Raw genomic sequence first — 23995 nt, 5'->3', positions numbered from 1 at the left:
ATATTTATCCAGGAGGTGGGTAGTAAGGAAGGACTAATTAGTATTAAAGATGTCAAATATCGCACTTCTAATTATGTTAGCAAAGGTAGCACAACGGAAGGTAAATCTGAATGCACATCTGAGATCATGAGACTCGCTGCCTCATCCCTGACTATGAATTGTTACATCATTCTGCTCATTCCCATCAGGTGTTGTTTTCTGACAGAGCGATTTGCCTCTTACAGGTGTAGTGCAGCTAAGATTATCCTTGCTAAAACTGGAATTCTTCCGTTTATAGCCCAACTTTGCTGGGTTTATACATTCCATTCCTACAATAATTGATGATTTTTATCATCTTTCTGTTGGGATTGCTCTGAGTAGTTAAAGTCATTTGCATGTCACAGAGGAGAACAAAGTGTCTCTTGTAGAAATGCATATGAAATAGCCACAAGACCCCTCAAGAAACCATACAGAATGCAAGCTAATTTGGCATCTGTGGGAACTATCCAAAGTCTGTCCTAAAATCAGACCTTGGCAACAATGGAAGCTCATGTTTGAATTCGGATTAGAATGCTGCAGCACCACTGGTGGCTCTGTGTAGTATTTATCTTGATAAAATCACCTTTCCCTTGTCCGTACAGTTGCGAGACGCTCTCGAGCCCCGTCTGTGCTGGGAGCTTTGCCTCCAGGAGCAGCTGTGGATCGTTGCTCACCGGACACCACGGCCCCCGAGGTGGGACAGCACTGGCTCACCTTTGCTGAAGCCATGCTGCAGACATCCTTCTCACAGCTGCCCCGTACTGTCCTCAGACGTTTTAATGCCAGATTAATTTCCTACCACCGAATTGATTACGTACTTTTTACAGTCAAGAAAGGGCATGGATTTGTACACTCTATCAGACATTGCTAATTATCAAAGAGATTTTAGGTATTTAACAGAATTAAAGTACAGTATTTTATGTTACAGAATTGCCTCAGTGGATGGAACCAATAATACCAAGAGCACGCTGAAAAAGTATGGCACGGCCTCCAGTTCACAGGGTATCTCTGATTATCTTCTAATGGATATACAAACACGAGAAGACATCCAACCCTTGCTACCAAAACACAAGGAGAGTAACAGAATGTAAACATAAAGCTGCTAATGTACACACTGACACATGAGTGGCATTTACATTGTTCAGAATAAAATCAAGGATACTTTCAAATAATGAGCCACAGAAAAATTGCTGGAGCAAAATCGTCTTCAGAATGAAACGCAGGCTCATTTGAAATGGGAGTTTTTTCATTTAAAAAATGGTGCAGCTAATAATAAAGTCTTTTAACCTGTATTTTGTTATAGGTGACAGGTGAACAAATCACAGGTCTTGAGTTTCTCTACCCTGCCTCTCTTGGTAACGTCATCTCCAGTACCATCTGCTACCTACCAGACAAACAGACCAACCACATAATGAGGTACCAGCTTCCACCCAGCTACCGTGACTAAATCAGAACAAAAGATTCAACGCCTCCTTCAACAAAGGAACACAAGTCTAAGCTGTCTTTGCTAATTGCTGGGTTTCAGGTTGTCTGTTACAGATTTTAAGTGAGCTACAAACTTCCATCAAATACTTAGAGCTGTTGGATAAAGATGCTAAGAATGAAAGATAAATGGAAGCAAAAGGTAAGAGAGAAGAGAAGAAAGCTCAGAAAATAAGCAACTACTTATGGTAATTTAAAGACTGTGGAATAATATAAACATGAAAGAGCAGGGGGCAGAGTGATTGATATCTCATATGTTTTCGATGCCCCTACGGTTATTAGACTGCAATATATGGGAACATACAATAAACTATGAATTAAAATGTAATTGTAGCTTCAGGCATCTTCTTCATTGTCTGCTGTGGTGTTATGTCTTCATGCACCGTGATTGACAAGGTGTAATTAATCATCTTACTCAGTTGTAAATATGGGCACCCTTCACAGTAGGCATCAGGAAGTGTGTACCAGCAAAGGAAGCAATAGTTGACGCTGAGATACCATTAAATCAAAATCAGAATGCCTATATGTTCAGAAATGTGTGTTTGGTGTGATGCTGTTATCCTTTATTTCTAAAATACTGTACCAACAGATTTACTTGATTTGCAAGTTAACTACAACATTAACCGGTTTTATATATTTTGTCTCTTCTTCATTTTTATAGGCGATGATGTTGTTCTCCTAAAATGTGAGCCAGTTTGCTTCCTGTCAGCGAGTGGAGCTCAGCTCAGCTCTTCCTCTCCCCAGGTTGCTGCAGACAGACCAGCAGCTCCGTGGTCTCACTTGAAATGGTTCGGGCAAATTATTACTCCATTCATGGATCACCTTCTGCACTCCTTATAGACTGAGTTAGACACTTTGGGTCATTTGAAAGTGAAAGAGAATCATGAAATTATCCTAACCAGGAACACTGTTCCATTTAAAAATAGGACATTTCTTGCCACCAACGCTGTCCCCAAATTGTAGATGAACGTCTTTTAAAATATTTGTTTCATTATTCCAGGGTAGGAAACATGTTATATCTGTTTCTTGTTGTAAATGATTGCTATCCTTATCTAGTTAGTACAGAAATGGTGTCTGAGTCATGGGAAATTAAGTGGTTTGTCTCAGGAAAATTTGGTGGTATGCATGTTTTTGATGCACGTAGAGCTGCTGAATGAATAATTGGCCCCTATTTAATGTCCTCTGCTTTAAAGCTGTCTAGTGCATTTGCTGTTTAAAAAAATGTCTTTCAAAGCTGTTAAATATGTAACAAAAAGAGGTTGCTCTCCCCATTTTGACACGAACAAAGCCATACAGTGAGCTGCCCGAGGTACTTCCAGCATGGGATTAATTACAAACACAATCATAAATGGAAATTTTCAAAGTTTTCTGATTCCTTTTCTTTGCAATACCAGCTGATCAGGGTTTGATAAAAACATGCAGTAAAAATATCAGATCAGGAATTATCTATCAAATATTAAGCCAAGCATTTTTCAGAGAGTATGGGATCTGTTGGATCTGTAATCCCACCATTTACCCCTGATGGAGTGAGATCTCTGGCTGTCTTCAGAAGCAAACCGAGCTTGAAACAGGAGTGCACTCTCAAGAAGATGATCGACTAAGAATGTGTTTTATTTTGATTTGAAAAACCGTCAATCACAGACAAAAAGACCAAATACTATTATTATTTATACTAGCTAACTGTGTTTGTCTGGTAAACCAGGCACATGCAGGAAAGAGAAAAAATACAGTTTAAAAGGAAAATACTCGGAAGGTTCTGCCCAGATGTTGTGCTGAAATTGCTGTTCTTCGGTACAAGCAATTGATTTCAGAGGGAAATACAAGCACGTATCTATAGATGTGAGAGAGAAATAAGATGTCCAATGTCTCACATATTTCAGTTTATATAGCCACAGCTATTTAAACAATTCCAAAACTGCCTCTACGGGTGTCAAAGAGGGAGGGAAATCTTCAACCACATGATCTTCTCTCCAGAGTCCTGTTAAATCCACTGAACTTAAAACAGAACAAGAAGTGTGAAATATGGGTTTGAACATGTTATGTCAGAAATGTAAAGGTTGGAAGCCTTTTTAGTAACCGATATTAATATTGTATTAAATGTTATGAAAAGGTAGGTGTTGGAGAGAAGGGCTGGGCTCATGTGCAATTTTGTCAAGGTTTTTATCTGTGATTATGATTCCAGATGTATCTATTCCCTGAGGACAAAAATGAAGTAAAGTTGGCATGTGACATGTGTTTTAAGGTGTTTGGCACAGTTTCCCAAAGTGATGACAAAATGTTCATTTTTATTACAGTGAATTGGTACAGAAAACACGATTCTGAAGGTCAGTAGCTGTATATTTACCAGAGCTTTGGAGTTTTACTTTGGGGAATATACATTTTTGGTGATGTGCTTAGATCTGATTGCCTGACAAGCATCTACTACAATAAATAATGTAAATAGAATAACTTTTACAAAATATGAAGTGGCAATTACTAGAAATTCAGTAAATTCATGCACAGGACATGGCAAAGATGGCAAAGATGTCTCTTTTTTGCATCTAGTAGTGTAGCTCCTTGTTATTAATTATTTGAAATCTGTTTACTGCAGACTAATCTTATTGCTCTACAGTTAGAGCTCAAATAATTGTAGCAAGGTCCTTTGTAGGAGCACGTTTCTAACGCAAATGGAGAGATGTTAATTTTTTAACAAACTGGAGAGGTTATTTTTGGGGGCAGTCTGTGGTGCCCAAAGGCACGCAGGAGTCCGGCCGGAGCTCCCCCCGCGCGGTGCCGCAGCCCCTGGTGCAGCAGCCCCGTGCTGGCAGCAGGGCAGCCGGGCTGCAGGGCAGGCAAACACTGCCTCGGAAAGCTTTTACAAGTTCAGCGTCCGCCAATCGGCGGGCTTCGGGAGCCCGCCCCGATTGGGTGTACCGGGGCTTCGGTAAACACGGCCGCACGACAAAAACAAGGTTTGTGCGGAAAACACTCCAATGGTACCGCCTGCTTTGAATATTCAGAGCCTAAGAATACGATTCATTCCGTACTCGATAAGGAAACTTCCCCGGCCCTGTATCCATCTGCAAAGATTCGGAGCGATGTGCTCAGTACATTCCTTTCTGTTCTACAACCACAGCTCTGTGAATTTAACCACATCAGAGAGCGCTTCAGATTTCTAACACAAATATTCAATGCATTTAATGTAAGGAAGCTTCCTTTATTGGAGGTGATTTGGAGCATTTTGTATTTTATAGGTATATTTAAGAGGTTAGCAGTAGGGGGGAATCGTCTGTGGAAAATCTGTGTACAGCTGAAATTCTTAGATGCAGAAGTGTTGCTGAAATGCCTAATACATTTACATTCTTTTGTTAAGTAGCTTACAGGACTATCCTCTTAGCTACCAGATACCCAGATCCTTTCTTTTTTTTTTTTTTCTTCCTTTTTTTCTTCTTTTTTTTTTTTTTTTTTTTTTTTAAGGTCAAATAACATTTCTCCCCTTCCTTCTTATTTGTTGTTTTCAGGAGAATATACTTGGTTTGGGGTTTTGTGTGCCATTAGAAGATTTTCATTTTCGCTGGCTTTTTTACTTTTTTAATCTACAATTTTGCTGTTCTTCTCAATAATCTTCTGCAACTTTATTTCTTCTTTAGTGCATGCCAAGAAGGCCCTCATTGGCTAGTACATTACTGATAATGATTTACAGGTTTTCCCAGATTAATTTTCCATGGGATTATTTTTTCCCCAATATAACATAGCTCCAATTAAAAATAAGAATGCCAAAGGTTAAGGCATTGTATAACACAATTTGGAAATTAATTTTTGAAGTAGTTGTGTTTGTATTTTAAATTTAGAATCTATTTATACTTCAGTATCAGAAATACAATGTGTAGAGTTTAAAAATTAGCAGTCTGGTGTTTTCCAGATATTGAAATGTGCCTGCCTAATGAAGGCAGAAGTCTTGCTCACTAGATTTATTTTAAAGCAGTGCTTTTAGATAGTCATAAATTAAAATGGCAGTTTTCAACTGGATACTTATTACTATTTTATTCGATATTTGCAAGATACCTGACCATTTAATATTTATCCTTTATTTATCTGAGCTGATCTAATTGCACCTCTCTATTTTGCATTTATTTCTCTTTGCAAACACTACATTATTCACTCTCTCCTGTGCTTATTAAACAGTGCCACCTGCACCAAATGAAACAAAGCTTCTCCATCAATCTATCCCAGCTAAAGAACCCTGACTATATATTATAATTAATTGAAGCTCAATTGAACACTTGAGTCTGAACTAGATACAGTAACCTGAAAAAACATTAAAAAATTAGGATGTACTTTAAAGAAATCTTTTAAATGAAAATGTTCACTCAAAACTGAGAGCCTAACCTTGCAGCGAGCACTCTTCATCAGCTCTGCACAGTACCTCAAGTAGCAATTAGCAGGTCCTTTAATTAATTAACTATTCCCTGTACATCACAGGGATTTTTGTGGCACTAACGTCATCCTCCATAAGTGAATACCAAATCCAGTCAATATTTTGTCACTCCAAACCCTGCTCTGGAGTACCTGAATGCCAGCGCCTGGCTCTGCAGCCCCATCCCAGCCCGGGAGCAGGTATGGACAGAGGAAACTTTGTGCTAGCTGGGGGCTGGGGACACACGGAGCTGACACGGCCGGGGACTCGCGGGGCACCGTGCGTGCAAATATTGGCAGCAAGAAGTTAGATAAGATGCAGACTGAAACAGTGGCAATGAAATTTATAAATGTACTGGAGGAAGAGGATCTTCCCTAAGGCTGAATGAGCTGAGAACTTTGGGAGAGCTGGGGCTCTGCTGCTGCGCTGCCCCTCGCTCCCACTGCCCGCTCCCACACAAGAGCACATGAATTAAGTGGCAGGTCAGACACGAGAAGGTGAGAGGGCATTTCCCACCAAGCCGGGACATTTTGCCCATTTCATACTTTGCAAACTTTTTCTATAAAGCGTGGCTGATTCTTTTCAATGTAATTCTCATTTGGAAAATATTAAGCAATTTGAAGGGAATTATCCCCTGAAAATGAGGCACAGAATACGTAGTGCTGGTTTGAAGATTTCCAGAGATGCAGTATGTAAATTTGTTTATATAAATATGTATAAGATATATCACAGTATGAGGCTGTGTGTGTGTGGATGAACATATGTGTGTGTAACCATCTATCTATTTGCAGATTCAGACACAGACATATGTTATAATTACTCAGAGGCAAATATCTGCAGAAATAATGCTTTGTGTTCAGTAGTTTGCTTTAGTGTGCAGTAAGTTTCTCTTCAGAGATTTCTGTGTTCAGGAAAGATCTTATGAATTTATGTAATGTATAGTATTAGGAAATCAAATAAAGTATGCCTTGTATGATTTTGCAAGAATTACACATTAGCATTCTCTTTCAGCGTGTGCAATTTTTTGAATGATGTAACCAACTTGCAGATAATTTAAAAATAAACAATACATATGATGAACTTGTAGAAATACATACTGCAGAAATCTCAAGAAAGAAGAATTATTATTCAAATATTTTGAGATGTTTGCCAAATGACATTATAATTCAAAACCCCACCACATTTAATTTGAACTCTTCATGAGGAGTAATCTGTATTCAATTACTCCAAGATAGTAAAAGATAGTAACTTACTGATCCCAGGAAGATTTGTTATTTTCTAAGAGTAACAGAAATTTCCATTTTCACTTTATGGATTCTCCTGCATCACTGTTACTGCAACTTCCATTAAAAATTTTTGGCATGAGCAAAATGTAAAGTAAAATGTAAAGGTCAACTGATAGGCTGTGATTGTATCTCTGTTTTTGCTGTGTAAATCTGCTCTTATCAATAATTCACCATTCATGTTCTACAAAGGCTCTGTCTTTACATTTTTAATTAGCTCTTAAAATATTACAAAGATAATTTAAAAAAGGGAAATACTCTGTACTTGGAGTCTTTATGTCATAATTTACTACACATTTTTTCCAATAGATTTGGCAAATGAATACTCTGTTTTGATACATCAATCTCAAACAAAGGTGGACTCTGATGCAATTTTTCACTGTTCATTTCCCCGAACCTTTTGGGATATAAAGAATCGTGAACAAATACTTAACAGCCTGATCAATAGCCATTGACCATTTGGAGCCCCTCGTACCCTAACAAGCACAGCTTGATCATGTATATTTGATCATGTAAAATTTCAAAGCACCTTGATACAGCAGAGCAAGGCTGTCTATGGCATCTTTGTGCTATTTCCTAAAGCACATATTTCCCATGATTGAGCTTTACTATGAATGGAAACTCATTGCACATACATTTGATGAAGCTCAAGATCATGAATTTCAGTGTTATATATCCACAGTATTTCACGTGAATGGCAAATATAAAACACTATCCTAACATTTTAGGATAGGGAACTCAGGATGTGCCTATGGATTCAATGGACCCCAGAGTGCAAATCTGAAAAGCCCTATCGTTATAAATCTTGCATTCCTGTTAAGTGCTGGCATGCACATTTCACTGAGGTGTGTTAAGTTTATTTTAGCGGAAAATCTGCAGCAAAAATCTTTCCCTTGATATCCTTTTAAAAATATGTTCACATATGTATAAAATAAAAAACATTCACGTTCGCAGCTGTGTTAGCCCTCAGCCTTATTAATATCAAGGAAAGAGATAAAGATCTAAGCAAAAAATATTATCAGTGAAAAATTTCTTTGCAGAACTTTATCATTGTTCCTAATTCCACATCCAGCGTTTTTCATACAGGAATTTTTAGTTTATCATTAAAATATAACACTGATGCTACATTTGTATAGCTGCCTTTTCTGCTTATAATCATAATGTTTATTCTAACTTTCTGGGCTTATTATTTTAGACAGATATCAGTTTAATTAGCTTAAGCTGTCATACTCTAATAAATACAGACGGGTTGCCTGGTTCGGGAGGAGGAAGGTGGCTGCAGATTTCAGAAGCAGAGACAGTTAATGCCTTGTACATTATCATGTAAACAGCAAAAGGACAAAAATAATTACCTGATAAACTTTCAATTTCTGACTCTCCCCTATATGCTTTCTGACCAATTTTTCTATAGAAAATCCATTCAAATTAGGCAAGTCCTCTAAATATCTGCAGCATCTGCTGGTTCAGACACCTTCCTTTATGCAGAGTACCATTTTCATATGATAATACATGTAATATGATATAGAATGACAGAATGCATGACAGTTGCCCATAATACATAGAAAGTCACTCAAAGGACAGAAGCGACATTTGGATAATTAGCATCCATTGGGCAGTCAATCATGCGAATAGAAAAAACTGAACAAAACCCACAATGGAGTTAGAAAACAAAAGGGACCCTAGCCAGTCTCAGGATTAACTGCTCTAAAGCGATCTAAATGCTTTTGTATCTAAAGAACTGAGGCTCCCAGGGCTGCCCTGTTCCCCTCTAGATACCCAGGGAACTAATTGTGGCGATCAAAGTTAAAGCATTCTCTCTTCTTTATAGACTGCTAAATACACAGAAAAATTATTTCTCCATTCGTGTTCATTAAACTATTTTAAAGTTAAAAAACTGATGCCACGTTCTTTTGCCAAGTGAAATGAGCTAGAGTATTGAGATTGTCCTGCTTTTATGAGAACACAACAGACCTTTTAATTCAAACCCTGCCTTTGTTTGATTAATATTATTTTGCTGTTGTCCGGTCTGCTATCTTTTTCTTTTTGGATAATGAAGGCAATTGTCATTAGAAACTCCTGTGTGAGAAAAACCTGAACACAGGAATAGGAATAATAGTAATACAAAGCCCATTAACAAAATTAAGCAGGAAAGGTTCCACAATTTCTTAGTAGCTTCCACTTCATAAAATAAATAAAATATTTTGTCACTCAATATATACAGCTCAAAATATTTCCTTTCCCCAGATTAGGTGGAAGATGAGGGCAGCCTCCTTTAAAGCTCCATCTAACAGAAGAGAAAGAGAAAGAGAAGAGATACAGAGAGAGCCCCAGGATGTGGAAAGTCATGAAAATACCTACCCTGGAGACAGTATTCCCATAGGATCCTTTTCATACAAATTCCAACTTGCCTAATGCCCTTAATGAATGAAATAAAAAGAGAATTCAGAAAGGCCCATGCTGATGGCTCCTGCTGGAAAGTGTGTGGTTTAAGGCATAGCTGCAGCAGTTCTGGGAGGGAATCAGCTCCGGTCCCCATCAGCCAAGCAGACAGGAATCACTGGGGCGAAATCTTCCCCCTCACACATTTGCAATTGACTTGAAATAACATCACGACACCTTTGGATAATTGACGCCTTCTTACCTTTCGTTGTCCTTTGTAATTAATATTTGTAGATCTAGAGGTTTCTGCCAGCCAGAGAACAGGAAGGTGGAAGGGGTGGGGAGACAGAGTGCGTGTGTGTGTGTGTGTGTGTGCGTGAGTGTGTGCGTGTGTGCGAGAGAGACAGAGGCACAGGGAAGGAGAGAGGCACAGAGAGCCTTTGGTTGTGTCTCTGCTTGGGGAATGGAGTGCTGGTGTATTTGTGTGGATGTGTACCGGGGGCTTTGCAAACCTCTGGAGTTCTAAAGGCAAGACAGAAAGTGAGAAGCAGGATGAGCTGGATGTCCCCTGCCAGTCCTTACAGAGTTTCAGCAGCCGTGACCTTCAACCCTTCAGCCCCAAGTGCAGCCCCCTTGCCCAGCTGCCGTGCCAGCCTCCCAGCGAGGAGAAGGGAGCGGGGACGGCAGAGGTGAGGAGGCAGGGAGAGATGGAGATCAGAAGGGCTTTTCGCCCAGTCAAATGGGCCTCTGGTGACAAATCAATCACGGCCCTTTCAAACCAATGGTGCTGCCAGTCCCCAGCTCAGCAAGCCCTCACAGCCTCCCCCGGCTCCTCGGGCTCTCCTACATGACACTCAGCTGATGACGGGGGCTCCAGTCAGAGCAGGGCTGCTTTTTACAGGTTGATTTGGTCATTAGCATCATTTCTTCTCTATCTCCCCCTCTTGTTCTGTCTTTACCTACCATCTATTTATTTATTCAATATTGAAAACTAATATTAGAAGAGGGATTGAGATAACCAGAAACATTTGCAAATAAGTTGGTATACTGCCTTGCTAAAGGAATCCAGATTTATCTTTTTGTTTGATTTTTTACTCTTAGGAAGAGCTACTTATTTTAATGCAATGAGTTGATCTGATCAGTATAATCAGGGACAAAGAAAGGAGGCCTTAAAAGATGCTCACTTCACCTCCTTCTTCCCTTTATTTATTTTACACCAATAAAAACTAACCTCGGTGATTTTCCCCACTATACCCACAGGACAGAAATTACTTTTCAATTTTCTTTTTTTGCAGACATTTGTTAAAATACGATATTAGGTCCCTTTTAAAGCTATGAGGAAGCTCCTTGTCTGAAACAAATTTGCATTGCCACTGAAATTCTTGTATTTCAAGAAGTGTACACTAATAAAGCTCTAAATGAGGTAGGAAAAAACTCTCAAAAATTGCTACTAGATCCCAATAAGTACTTCTTTCAATGCTGACTTTTTTCTGAATATCTGAAAAAGTGTTTTAAAGCAGTTATAAGAGAAACAGTAATAGAAAAAGAGGGCTTAAAAGTTTAGGAAGAACAAAGTATTCTTTTGCAGATTTTGTGATCGTAGGAATTGCATTCTCCGTTTCCTCTCTTCTCTCCTGGCCACGCCTCTGCCCCCAATTCCTAATACATAGGGGGAAAAAATCAAAACAAGTGTTAACAGAGTATATCTTGCTCTGTTTAAGTCTTCTTTAACCTTAATCTCTGGAATGCAATCCTCCTACACCCCCCAAAGAAAGAATATTGCACGTTAAGGAAAAGGGAGCGGTCCCTTCTCATCCTCGCTCATGCCCAGTGCCAGCCTCTCGGGCTGCAGCCAGGGGTGGCAGTGCCTGCCTGGACTCACACCTTGGCCATCTGAGAGCAACTGGCCACTGGGGAGAGGGGTGGGAAAGAGGGATGGTGGAAGTGTGCAGAATGGAGGCCAGCTCTTCCAGGCTGTGTAAAGAGAGCCTGGGCCAGACGCAGTGGCATCAAGAAATAGCACAATATACTCCAAAATGTCTCCCCCGTCTCCGGTCTACCGTGAGTGAACTGTGCGAAACTGAAGTGCATCGCAGACAGCAGTGTGGGGTGCTGAACAGCCTGTAGCTGGAGAGTGCTTCAGTCTTTATCTTCAAAGCTGTCCTGTCAAATACAAGGTCTTTTAAACATCAGAGGGATAAAGTTTCTGATTCTGAAGGGTTCGTTTTCCTCTTGGTTTTCCTCAATCAGAAGTTAAGCCCACGCGACCCCCACAGTAAGCTGGCTCTGGGATTGCTGCCCTGCTACTTGCCCCATGATTTGGGGATGCTTGGATAGAGCAATCTTGATTTGCTCACTGTTTGTTGAGTTCAGTTTTCTTCATGTTAGTTCTTTCTTCCATCTTACGTGTCTTGAGGCTGTTGCTGTGTGGCAGTGAATTGAATCTGATGAACTTAAAAGAAAATTGTGGCTGGGACCTGGAGAATATTCATCTGCAGCAGAAAAGGCTGAAGTCTGAACATGTGAGAATTGAACTAATGAGTTTTCTCCTCATTTCAGTCCCTCAGTCTCTTTTTTCACCATACCTTAATTGCAGTGTTTTCTGACAAAATAATCCCGGCTCCTAAAAAAATTTAAATGTGCATCTTCATTTCATTGCTTATACTTCCTTCTACCAATATAATAAAAGAAATTAAGATGATTTACAAAACAATGTGCCTTTCTGTCATCTTACTGTCAATACATAAGTACTACACCGAAATCTAGTTGATTTCCAAAATGAAAATTCATTACATTTCTGGAAACTTGAACAATCAGCTCCGTGCATTTTAATTAGCTTGCCTGTTTTTTCATTTATTACTAATACAGTCCTCTTAACTATGATTTATTTGTTAAACAAAGTGCCATAATCCGTCACTTATTCATCTTAATTTCAGCAAAATTAAAGTGGTCGCTGTTATATTACACCTAATTGCACTTGCAATGAAAAGAACGGAGATGTTAATCAAAATAAATTGAAGATAAACAATAAAATCATTAAATCTTTGCTGCAGTAAGTGTAACTAATCAGTTTTGACTTGAAGCGACCGAACACAAATAATGAATCTGTCAGTGAAGACGCGCTCATTAAATCCAGCCTGGTCCGCCCGGGTCCCGCAGGCAGCCCCGGCCCCGCAGCCCCCGGGGACCGCCGGGCAGGGGACAGCGCAGCCAGGCAGGGCAGGGTGCCACGGACCGCCCCGGGAGCAGGCGGGGGTGCGAACGCCACAGGTACGCAGAACTCCGGCAAGCACCGCCAGCGCCAGGGAAACAGGCTTTGTTTTATTCGGCCACCGGCAGGGCAGAGAGTAGGAGAAGGGGGGAAAGGGAAATGAAACCCACAAACTCAGAGGCAGTAAGCACTTGGTTTTAAAACTTACCAGAAGTATTAGTTCCATAGCAGATCAATGCAATTGGCATTGTGTTTAACAATATATGTTAAATAACATGTTTTGCAGTAGTACGAAATACTGATTATAGTCTTGTGCTATCCCCACGGAGTAGGGACAATGCCTGGATTAGCAACAGAAGCTGTTCATGTCCTCATTGTCTTTCCAGCAGTTACCACTTCTGGCCTTGCTACCTCATTACAAGGGGCAAAATGGGCACTCCAGTTATTTCCAAATATGTTGTTACACTGGCAAGGAGTCCTGTATCTGAGCAGCCTGGTGAGCTGAGCTAGAGCAATCAGCACTTTCTACTTCAGCTTTTAAATTGTTTACTTAATGATTTCAGTTTCCCCAATGGAGTATTAGTGAGTAATCACTGGTTAGCAGGAATTTACATGGCAAGGAGCAATTTCTCTTAAAATAGTTTTGCGCGATACGCCTTTGTCTGCTCAGAGCCAGCGGCTCAGTGCAGATACAAAATACAGGCAGTGCTCCTGCCTTCAGTCTCACTGAGCAAAGTCATCATTTGCTTGAACAGTTAGCAGTTCCGAAACAGAAGATACTGGTCTGGATTTTTATGTTTCCCCTCCCTGTATTTTATCAGTCATTTGACTTATTTACCAGTCTTACTGCGCTTTTTTCTTATAATTTACTTAAGCAATACAATTCAGCTTTAAGTGTTGATCAGCACAAAGGATGTCTGCCTGGCCCCTGGGATCAACATAACCAATTAACATTTTACAGTGCCGATGCTTTCTCCTGTATTTTAAACAGTGGTCAGTACAAATAAGTCATAGTTTAACAGTTAATATGCTCTAGCTCAAGTATATTTGAGAATTACACACATTTTTAAGCTTATTTTTTACTGTCTCTGGATAAGAAATGGACAAGATAACCCAGTGCCCTCTGAGCAAGAGGCTAATTTCACCTCAGTTTTCTCTTTCTTTCTTTCTTTCTTTCTTTCTTTCTTTCTTTCTTTCTTTCTTTCTTTCTTTCTATAGTTCATATTTGAGTCAAAAGACAATAATCATGGGACAACAACCCCCCAAATTCAGGGTTGGATGACTACTAAGCAATTTTTCCCTCTGTTTTTCCCATACTAGTGTGATTTGATATCTGTGAATAATTACCCTTTATTTTTTTAATAAAAAGTCTAGCTGATGGACCTTTTCGTTTCTGTTCTGCATTTTCCCAGCATTTATAATGTTTAACTTGGGACTTGACATCTCTCAAGGTGCTCATTTGGAATGATTTATATGAGCTTTGTTAGTTCAGTGGCAGGTGGGTAATTCTAGAAATTAAATATTACCTGGTTTTTATTGATATAAGTACTTAACAGAAGTAGTAAACATTACTATTCCTAATTTCTAGGAAAGGTAATAAAAATATAAACTGAAAAGTGGCTAGCAGGATAGGAACCAGGTAATGATAAAAAATTACCGAAAGGATGGACCTGATCCTTCATTAGCCAAAAACTCCTAGAGGCTGCAGTCAAAATCTGCCTTGAATGAAAATGATCAAGGGCTTTGGAGCTGTGGCCTGTATAAAGTTAATCTGAGAATCTTATTCCAGTTGCTTTCAGCAGGTCTGTAAAAAATATTCCCCAGTACAAGTGGCACTAATTGGACCCCATGTCGGGAGGCCTTGCAGAGGAGCTCACGATTGAATGGGCCCTGGCAGTGAACTCCCTCTCCTGCCTGCTCGCGGCTCCGCCAGGTCACGGCGCAGCCCCCGGGGCGATGCACGAGGTCGCTTTCCCCTCGCTGGTGCTCTACCTTTGCTGGAGGGAGAGTACTGCCATATTCAGGCTTCTCAATGCATTACTTTCTGCTTGCTCCGTATTTCAACCACCCTTTCTGGGCTTTTTTTTTTTTTTTTTTTTGTTTTTGTTGGTTACTGTAAAGTGTTTTGGACGTTCTTCAAGTGCAATACATTTGCAAAGCAGAAGCATTGACCATACACGGTGAGAAGCTGAATGACAGGCAGTACGTATATGGTGATTAAGGAAAGAGTGGGGGAAGACTGCGGAGCAGGAAAGAGGGCAGGGATTCTGTTTAGTCCCATTTTGAACAGCAGATGATGATGAGGTATCTACAAAGACATTTCAAGAACACAAAATGAGATTTCACTTTCACAAACAGGAGAAGACAGGTCCAGGATAAATAAGTAGATCTGACAATTGGAAACATAGGGATGATAGCTGAATCTGTTTGACTGTGAGATTACACCAAAATAAGACTGGATTGGAAGGGGGAGAAGGCAGCAAAAAATACAATTCCACTAAATGTCTTCAGAGAGTTGGAGACGTGATGTCAGGATGAAGGATAAGTGTACAAATTATTACAGAGGCAACTGAAGAACCATGAAAAGACAAGGTCAAGGAAATCAAGAAAGACAAGATGTCAAAATCTGGAATTCAGTCAAAAATCCTGAATGATGAAATGTAAAGGCGGACAAAACTGAAATAGTATTTCTCAGCTTTAACAGAGAAGCCTGTGCTGTACACAGATCAGCCTGCCTTGGGTATTCACCCCTTAGAGAGAGGGTTTGTGTGCATGTAACACACCTCTCATTCTAGATCTCTAACCCCCAGCCCACAGCCAGACTCATTGCCTTGTGTCCACGCCTGTGTGCAGCACCCCAGTTTGACAGGCAGCGAGTGACTTCAGAGAGCAGCACAACTGCGACAGCAACTCTGACACAAGGCAGCTGAGGGTTGGAAACAGAAGTGTTTCTGAAATACAAGCATGTTCAACTGTATCAGAATGTAATTTTGAGCATAACAATGTAAGATTATAAACTTGACAAAGAAATAGAATTAATTTAATTCCCGGGACCTCTCAGTTACGGAAAATCATGCAGACTTGAGCAACATGTACTCTCTCAAAAAACACTGCAGGTTCCCTTTCCTCAAATGTTTTTCAGAATTTGGTAGGCTTTATTTCAATAAACTATCAGACTTATTACTGTTTTTCCATTTACTGTTTCTTGGCTGGTCACTTTATAACATCCTTAGGTTTCCTTCCAACAGTTTTTGGTTATCTAATAGATAGCCAAGTTAATGAAAGAACATCAGTCTCCTCAAGGTTCACTTCACAAACCACAGAATTTTTGGCCAGTTTGCTGATTCTGGAATCATTTTAGTCTAGAAGGACAACATTAGATAATGTTCAAACTGCAATCTTCCTAATTGTGAAAACCAGTGTATTCTCCAGAGTATTCCCAGGAGAATATAAAATGTCCCACTCTATCAGTGGCCTGTCTAACCCAGTGGCCTGTTCCCAGAAAAGATGAGTCCTATCAGAACACACTGAGCTGCCAACCCTATAGAGAGAAAAGGCACTTGCAGAGGGGGATTGATGCCCTCCATTTTGGGGTAGGATCCCAGGCCATGAGAGCAGTCTGTTTCTCCTGGTAACAGGCCAGCCAGGGAGCCCAGACTGCCCCGGCTCCTCACTGCACAGCCCAGGTCAGGCCAGACCCCCTACACCTCTAGCACACGCATGCCTCACATTTACTCCTCATTCTACTACTGGTGTCCCCTGAGACCATTTTAAGTTGGAAATGAGTGCATTTTAAAACACTGAAACAGCTTTGTACATTTGGAGGTCACTACACTGGAGGGCTGGAGAAGCATGTCCTTTCAGAACATGACTCCAAATTCTGATCACATCATTCCAACTTAAGGGATGGGCAATTTTATTTTAATGAGTTTATATTTCTTATGTATATGGATCTCTGTGTTGACATTTCCAGATTACCCTTCACAACTTTTAGGGGGCAAATGCTTTCTGCTTTACTATGTGTACTGATTTTAATCAGATTGTCTGTTCTCGTTGGTAATTCAGAAATTTCTGTTTGAAATCCCCTTAGAATTTATTTATTTACTTTCCAGTCTTAGGAGCCTATTTTTAATTAAGTTATGAATTTGTTCCAGCACATCTTTTAATTCCTGTGTTTGACAAAACCTCTTCTATATTACATAGCAGGAGAAAATTTAGTATGTCTATTTTACCCTAAATTCAGTGTGGAAATGCTAATGCAAACAAGCCATTTACCTTTGTTTCAGTGTCACAGTATTCTCATTAGTTTTCTTACTTTTCTACCAAATAGCCCACTGGACTTATAAAATGTCTTGCAGGCTTGCTGGTTCTTAATACTTGAAAAAATCTTATTTTCATGTCAGGCTATCTGCTCCTCAAATCCTCTGTCATCCTTCTAATCTCCACTGGCTATCTCAGCCACTGTGTTTTATCCCTATTGACTTCACAAGTTATAATTTTACCTTCAGAAAAATACACGTTTGACTATACAATCTCGGTGAACCTCCCTGCAGCCCTATGGCTTGTTTTTGCTTGTCAGCGTCCGTGTTTGTTTGGGATTATGCGTGCCTTCTGCTACCCTGTTATGGTTGCTCAAGTAGCCTCCATGCTGAGTCGAAGGATTTTAATTTCCTCACTTCTGACTTTAGGGTCTTTTTAACTAGCTTCCTCATTTTTTGTACAATCTCTCCCCTGAGGATGTTGAAGTTAATTATATTGTGGTCACTATTACTTAGTGGTTCAGCTTTACTTACTTTATAAACTAACTCCTGTGTATTACTTGAGAGGCTTTTCTTGACTTAGTTCTTTATAGCTCTACGATTAAAACAACGAACATATGTATCAAAACATTTTTTTAACATCCTACAGGACTAACTGGAAAGTCTAGAAAAAGGTGAGTACTTACAGGGGAATTAATAACAAGGACCAAGAGCATTAACCCTGGTGAAATACCACCCAGTCTTCATTAAGTGTAAGAGCAGGACAAATCAAACCGCATTTAACGATGGCTCCATTTAGAGGCAGCAGGACAGGAGCATACTGGTATCCCCACCTTATAATTTTAAATTATACCACAAAAGTGTCAGAACTAGACTCAAAAGAGCATTTCCAGCAGGATGTTATCCCCATTTTAGAGAAAGGAAGCATATTTGCTGGCTTGCAGTACTGCCTATTTAAAGTTTCTCTATCGAATTCAGAGGAGGTTGGTATTTGCTGGCTCATGGTATCACCTCATTATACCTTGATCATGTATGGTAGCAGTAATTACACAAATAAAATTGACTTTTTGTGAAGTATAAACTAAGTGTCAGTGTCTAGGTAAGTGCACTTTGGGTTGTGTTTGGATTTTACCCCCCAAAATATAATGGGATCATTAGCATCAAAGAACTAATTAAAGTAACATTTAGAAATAAAGCACCACTCTTTTTTTTTAAACAATGCCCACAGGTTCAGAAGAAAGCTATCCTGTACTGTGGTACTGAAGAATAATGCTACATGTTTTAAAAAAATTAAGTAAACTACAGACACCAATAATGACAATATAAAGACAATCCCCAAGTTAGCCAAGAATCTCTGAATTCTTAATATGACCAGACTTCTTCCCCCACCAGGTGCAGGACATCAGACACATCTTACCTGAACTTCTTGGACAAAATGGGAGTACAAACAAGAACAGACAGATCTGGAACTTACTCACACCAGTATCAGTCCGGGGTAACATTACTGATGTCTTCTGAACATCAAAGCAGGCAAATCAGTAAAAGAAATTTGTAGGCCATCAACTCCATTTTATGTATTTAAGCTCCGAACAGTTACTGCCTGCCTAGCACTAGCTGCTGCCAGAAAGGTAAGTTGGAATGTCATGCTTCAGCAATCATATGGAATACACTCACATAAAATGAGTCTAAATTACAAAAGACTCAGACCCCTACCATTCAATCACTGTTATGCTTTTGAAGATTGTAGAAATTTAAATATTTGATGAATTTTCTACATAGCAACATGAACTAAATCTTGATTTTAACACTGTACAGTTCAATTTTGATATCAACACATACCTTCCCATTGTCCAAACAACCAGTTTACATTACAGAAGTGCCACTTGATGTTTTCTTAGTAACAATTTCAAAATAATAGCTTATGACAACATGTTGTCTGATGACAACTTAATAAGTAGTGAGCCATCAATAGTTATCATGTTCCTCCCATGCTGTGGCAGAAAGGATAAGGGATTCCTCCTTAGAAGGGCAGTGCAGCTGACACTGCCAGTGGTCTTTTGATTTACGGTCATTGTAGTGACTACATTTGAAGCCTGGCTCAAAACATGCTTTAATTTTATACAAAAAAAACCTTATTTTAATTGCTACTAGAAACTCTGAAATTAGGATCCCATCAACTCCGTGAGATGGGGAAAACACAAAGAAAATAACACTGCCTACACCACGCTTCACACCAAGATTTTATTATTCTTATTTCTAGAATGAGTGCAACAAAATACAACATGTTTCAAATAATAAACATCACCAAGTTAGAAACACTGCATTTTATAAATTCCTTGTTCTTTTGTTCATTCATTTATTTGCTCACACCTTCCTTTCTTACTTCTTCTTTTATCTCTTTCTTTTTCCTTCCCTCCCTTTCATGCTCCTACCAGCTAAAGCTGGGCACTGTCGTACAAGAGTTTAGTATCATGTGAAGTAAGACTTCCCTCTGCTCCAACAACTTACGTCTTGCTGTTCTGGATTTCTCCTAAGAATCCTTGTTCTTCCAGGCTCATTAGTAACTTAGAGGGACTTGAATGTAGCAGTCTGATTTACATCAGTGATCTTATTCCTTTCAGCTCAGGAGGGTTATCTTTTCTGTGACAAAGGCTATCACAGATATGAATAGCTATTTTCATACTGGGCTTTTTTTCGTCTAGCTGGAATCACACCATCATAGATTTTGCCTCATAAATCTGACTTCACTTTATAGAGCAATAACGGTACAGTCAGCACTCTGCCATCACAGCAAGGTGAACAGAGAACAGTAACTTAGGTCAGTTGCTTCTTTATTATTGGCAGATGAAATAGTGTCTTCAACAGCTTCAGAGCAAGAACCAGGCAGGCAGTGTTTGTGCTGGGGAGGCAGAGCCGTTCCAAGAAGCCAGAGCCAGAGGATTTTTGCAACATGCAAGGATGGGTCTATAAGCCCCAGAGTAAAGCAAACCACTGAGCACTAGGTACTGTTATTATCTACCTAGTGTTAATTTAAAGCGCTTGGGTGAAAATTTGGAGAATGAAATATGTGTGAGACCGTATCAGGCAGCAGAAACACAGGAGTTCTGCTAACTCTGGTAGACTGCAGGAAGAGGAGGACAAACACTGTAAAGCCCATTCCATCTAGTTACAAACGCATTTTAAAAACTGGGACCAGTGCTGCAGAACTTTGTCTGTCCCTTTGAAAGATGGGCATTTCAAAAGATTTGAGTGTTTCACCAGTTTTCTTTACCTTTCCTATGCTTTTTCTTCATTTCACCTCCTGGTGTCTTTGGTAACACACACAGGTATGTTTATGGTGAGCTGGATATATTTTGGGTGCAAAAGTCCTGTTATTGGCTAGAGAGTGCTCTGAGGTGAAGGTAAAGGTAAAAGCCTAACACATATAACAGGAAGAGTTTCTGAAATTAGAGAAGGGCTGTGTTAGATGACACAGGCAAACAGATCCAGCAGGTGAGAACACAAGTGATTATGGGGAAGATGCTGGCAGGAGACAGCGTAAAAATGGTCTCTGCACACACCAAACATGAAACAACCAAAAAAAGGTGTCCATTTTTTTACCACAATACTTTTCTAACCACTGACTTCCTGAAGCCAAATGGGCTACTTCTCTCTTACGCAAACAATGGAATCAGTAAAGGGAAAAAACCCATTCTTCTGATGGAAAAATCACTGCACAGTTAAAGACAAAACCCAGATAGTTCTCATAGACTTTTTGCTAGTTTCCCCCTAAAATTAAATAACCAATTCTGTTAATCATGAGAGATTCTGATGAGGAAGATGTCTGTTGAGAGACAGTAGCGCAGGGAAATGTTTGCCATATTTAGATCTCCTTTCATTAAAAATGAAGAGGCCATTTCAGGTCAATCATCTTGAGCTCTTTTCTTTAGGGGAATGACTCTCCAGCATGGCTCATTACATTAAAGGATTTCACAGGCCTGAGTTATAGCTATTGGTATAATCACAGGTATCAGAAATAAGAATAGTTATTTCTTATTTCTTTGTGAATGGAAAATGAAAAGGTCATTCAGTGTATGGTACTTCAAACACTTGAAAGGGAAAGTATTTTACTGCTTGCTTAGCTTTTAAGAGGAAGCCTACAGAGGGTAGAAGCAACGACAGGTAGACTAGAGGAATACTGAGAAATTATCTTAACAGCCAGCTATCAGGTTAGGAAAGCTAAACCCTGACAGAATTAGTTCTGGCCAGGGATGTCAGGGGCATTAAGAAAAGCATCTATAGGTACATTGACAATAGGAAGAACAGGGGAAAAGTGGATCCTTTCAGGAAGGGGATGGGGGACATGGTTACTCAGGACATGGAGAAGGCTGAGATGCTCAGTGATGGTTGTGCCTCGATCTTCACTGGCACATCTTCTGGCCACACTGCCCACACTGCAGAGACAAAGGCAGGACTGCGAGAATGAAGAATCACCAGGTGTGGGAGGAGATCAGGTTTGAGACCCTCTAAAGAACCCGAAGGTGCACAAGCTCATGGGAACTGAGATACTTCCACAGTCCTGAGAGAACTTGTGGATGATGTTGCCGAGCCACTACCCGTTGTATTTCAGGGGACAGGGCAATCCAGCAATGTTCCCCCTGATGGGAAGGCAGGATGATCAGTCTCACCTCTGTGCATGGAGCACTCCTCTTGGAAACTATGCTGAGGCACGTGGAATATCAGGAGACGACTGGTGACAGTCAGCACGGAGCTGTGGTCAATGGCTCAATGTCCAAGTGGATCCCAGTGCCTGATCCCACAAAAGCTGTTAATTTGAAGCAGCATCCGTGGCTGAGAAAACACACTAATTTATTGGAGGCTGTGAGAGACTTCTACATATTTTCAGATTCTTACACTCTTCCTTAAACATCTCCTAGCATCCAGGAGAAGGAATGCTTTGGATTTAACTCTTTGGTTATGTTCTTGTAACAGAATTTTGGTGGTGATTTTTCCCTTTTTTTTTTTTTTAATGTTTTCTTCTGTATTTTCTAAAGATCTGTTTTAATCTATGCAGTTACAGATTATTGTTTCTTAACTTGTAATGGAAAACTAGTCAGTGTAACCTATTTCCATCCATACAAACAGGTACATAGGCTGATTTAAACATCTCTCTTGTTTCAGGGCATAAGCAAATGTCTCTGAGGGTAACCAGCTATCCTAACAATGCCTGATGAATCCCAGACTGGGAGCATTAAGAACAGGCTTTTTTCTCAAGTAACATATGTGAACACTTCTGGAGGCTGTTTGCCATGACCTGATCCATAACTCATGAGGCTCATTGTTTGATAACAACAAGAATTACAAAATCAAGGTTGATGAAATAACTTCTGCTTCACATCTAAAAACCATCTTTAATAAGCTTTTCATTGGTTTCTAAACATGGGTAGAGATATTAATCCACTGACAAACTGGGAAAAACATACATGAACATTATAATCAATGTTAGTCAGATAGCAGGACATTCTCTTCCAAGGCATACCCTTTTAGAGGAAGCTTTACTATTGATCTCTAAAGTCAGCATTTTCCCCTTGCCATTCTCATTGGCTGAAACGCAGCAGGGAGAATCTCCCCAGTAAATTCAGGTTACACTGTGCTTCAGCAGGGCTGTCACGGTGGAGCAGAAACAGTAACTGTGTTCTTGTGTACATTTGTTGCTGTGAGTGTGTTATATATTAAAATACAGGCTCAGCCACCTTCACCAAATCCATCCTAGAGTATCAGACCTCTATTTCTAAGGCATTGAACTTAGATGCTCAGGTCAATCTGGAAGCATCCTAAGGCTTTCACCAAGCTTTTAATTCCTGGATTATTTTCTTCTGCCTGAAGTTTCCCTTCTGCTTCCCTTTTGTTTGCTACTAATGCTTCATCTCTTCTGGGAGGGTGATTCACAGTTAATCAGCTCATCTATTCTGAGCCGCTCACAGCCAGGGCTCCGCGGCCAGGCCAGCAGGCATCGCTGGAACCCCTCGCTCTCCTCGGGGGCTTTGCTGTCCCTGCTGGCCTGTCACTGGGACACAATTACATCAACCATTGGGCCAGCTGCAAACGGGGGGGCAGCGACAATTGCAGAAAATGGGATTTCGGGTATCTAATGAGCAGCTTATTTACATGAATAAGCCAGGTAAAGCAGGGGAAAAAAAGTTTTACAGCTTGAAGCACAAATTATTATTAGGCAGGTAGAGAGAAAAATTTCCTGCACTTGAACAGAAACATCTACATTATGTTTAACATTTTTGCCCCACTTTCTATTCCACAGAAAATATAGTTTTCACAATTTGAACAAATATTTAAATATTCAGTGTTTACTCAATTGAGATTTTGAATGAATTCTCCTATTTTATTATCAATATTTGGGGAGTACAAGCATGTTCTGTATCGTGAATTCTGGAATACACCTGACTTTGCTTGCTCCATATATACAAAACACAGTTAGAAAGCACTCTACAAATTCCATATGAGTGCCTGTTTTGTCTTCTAAGTAGAAGACATTCTGCATGCTCATCCTGTCCTCACCTTTCTGGTTTCCTCTGACTTAGCATTACCAGATTTACAAGCTCACACCTGTTTTATTGGGCAGTCTTTTAAACACAGCTTCCATACACTGAATTTGCATGTTGTCAGACCCATTAAGTGTGTCTTCTTTAGCAAGGACAGAACCCCTCAACTTTCCATACACATGCCCATTTATTTTTATTAATTAAACTCATCTTAATTAGCTGTGAATCTGATGTAGGTAATCCTCTTCCTGAAACACACTACAATATTGGTTTTCAAATGTATTATCTCATGCTTATCCCATGACCCATGTGAGTGTAACATCTCCTGCTCAAAAGTTCAGGCATACACCTGCACGAGACCCCGGCTGAGAAACTGTTGATGAACGGGTACCAACATGAGGATGCCGTTGTAATTCTTCCCTGGGGTAGGA

General features: G+C 39.9%; 1 protein-coding gene across 1 annotated transcript in view; it reads right to left on the bottom strand.

The window, feature by feature from the left end:
- Positions 1 to 9961, bottom strand: part of LHX2 (LIM homeobox 2) — a 33065-nt gene extending 23104 nt beyond the window's left edge. Inside the window, exon 1 of the mRNA XM_038156621.1 lies at positions 9821 to 9961. The gene's annotated coding sequence lies outside the window, so the exon portion shown is untranslated. The remainder of the gene's footprint in view (positions 1 to 9820) is intronic.
- Between the last annotated feature and the right edge of the window lie 14034 nt (positions 9962 to 23995).

Source organism: Motacilla alba, chromosome 17 (genome assembly GCF_015832195.1).
Source record: "Motacilla alba alba isolate MOTALB_02 chromosome 17, Motacilla_alba_V1.0_pri, whole genome shotgun sequence".
Taxonomy (NCBI): domain Eukaryota; kingdom Metazoa; phylum Chordata; class Aves; order Passeriformes; family Motacillidae; genus Motacilla; species Motacilla alba.
The sequence above is the reverse complement of the archived record's forward strand: the minus strand, read 5'-3'. Positions and strand labels throughout refer to the sequence as shown.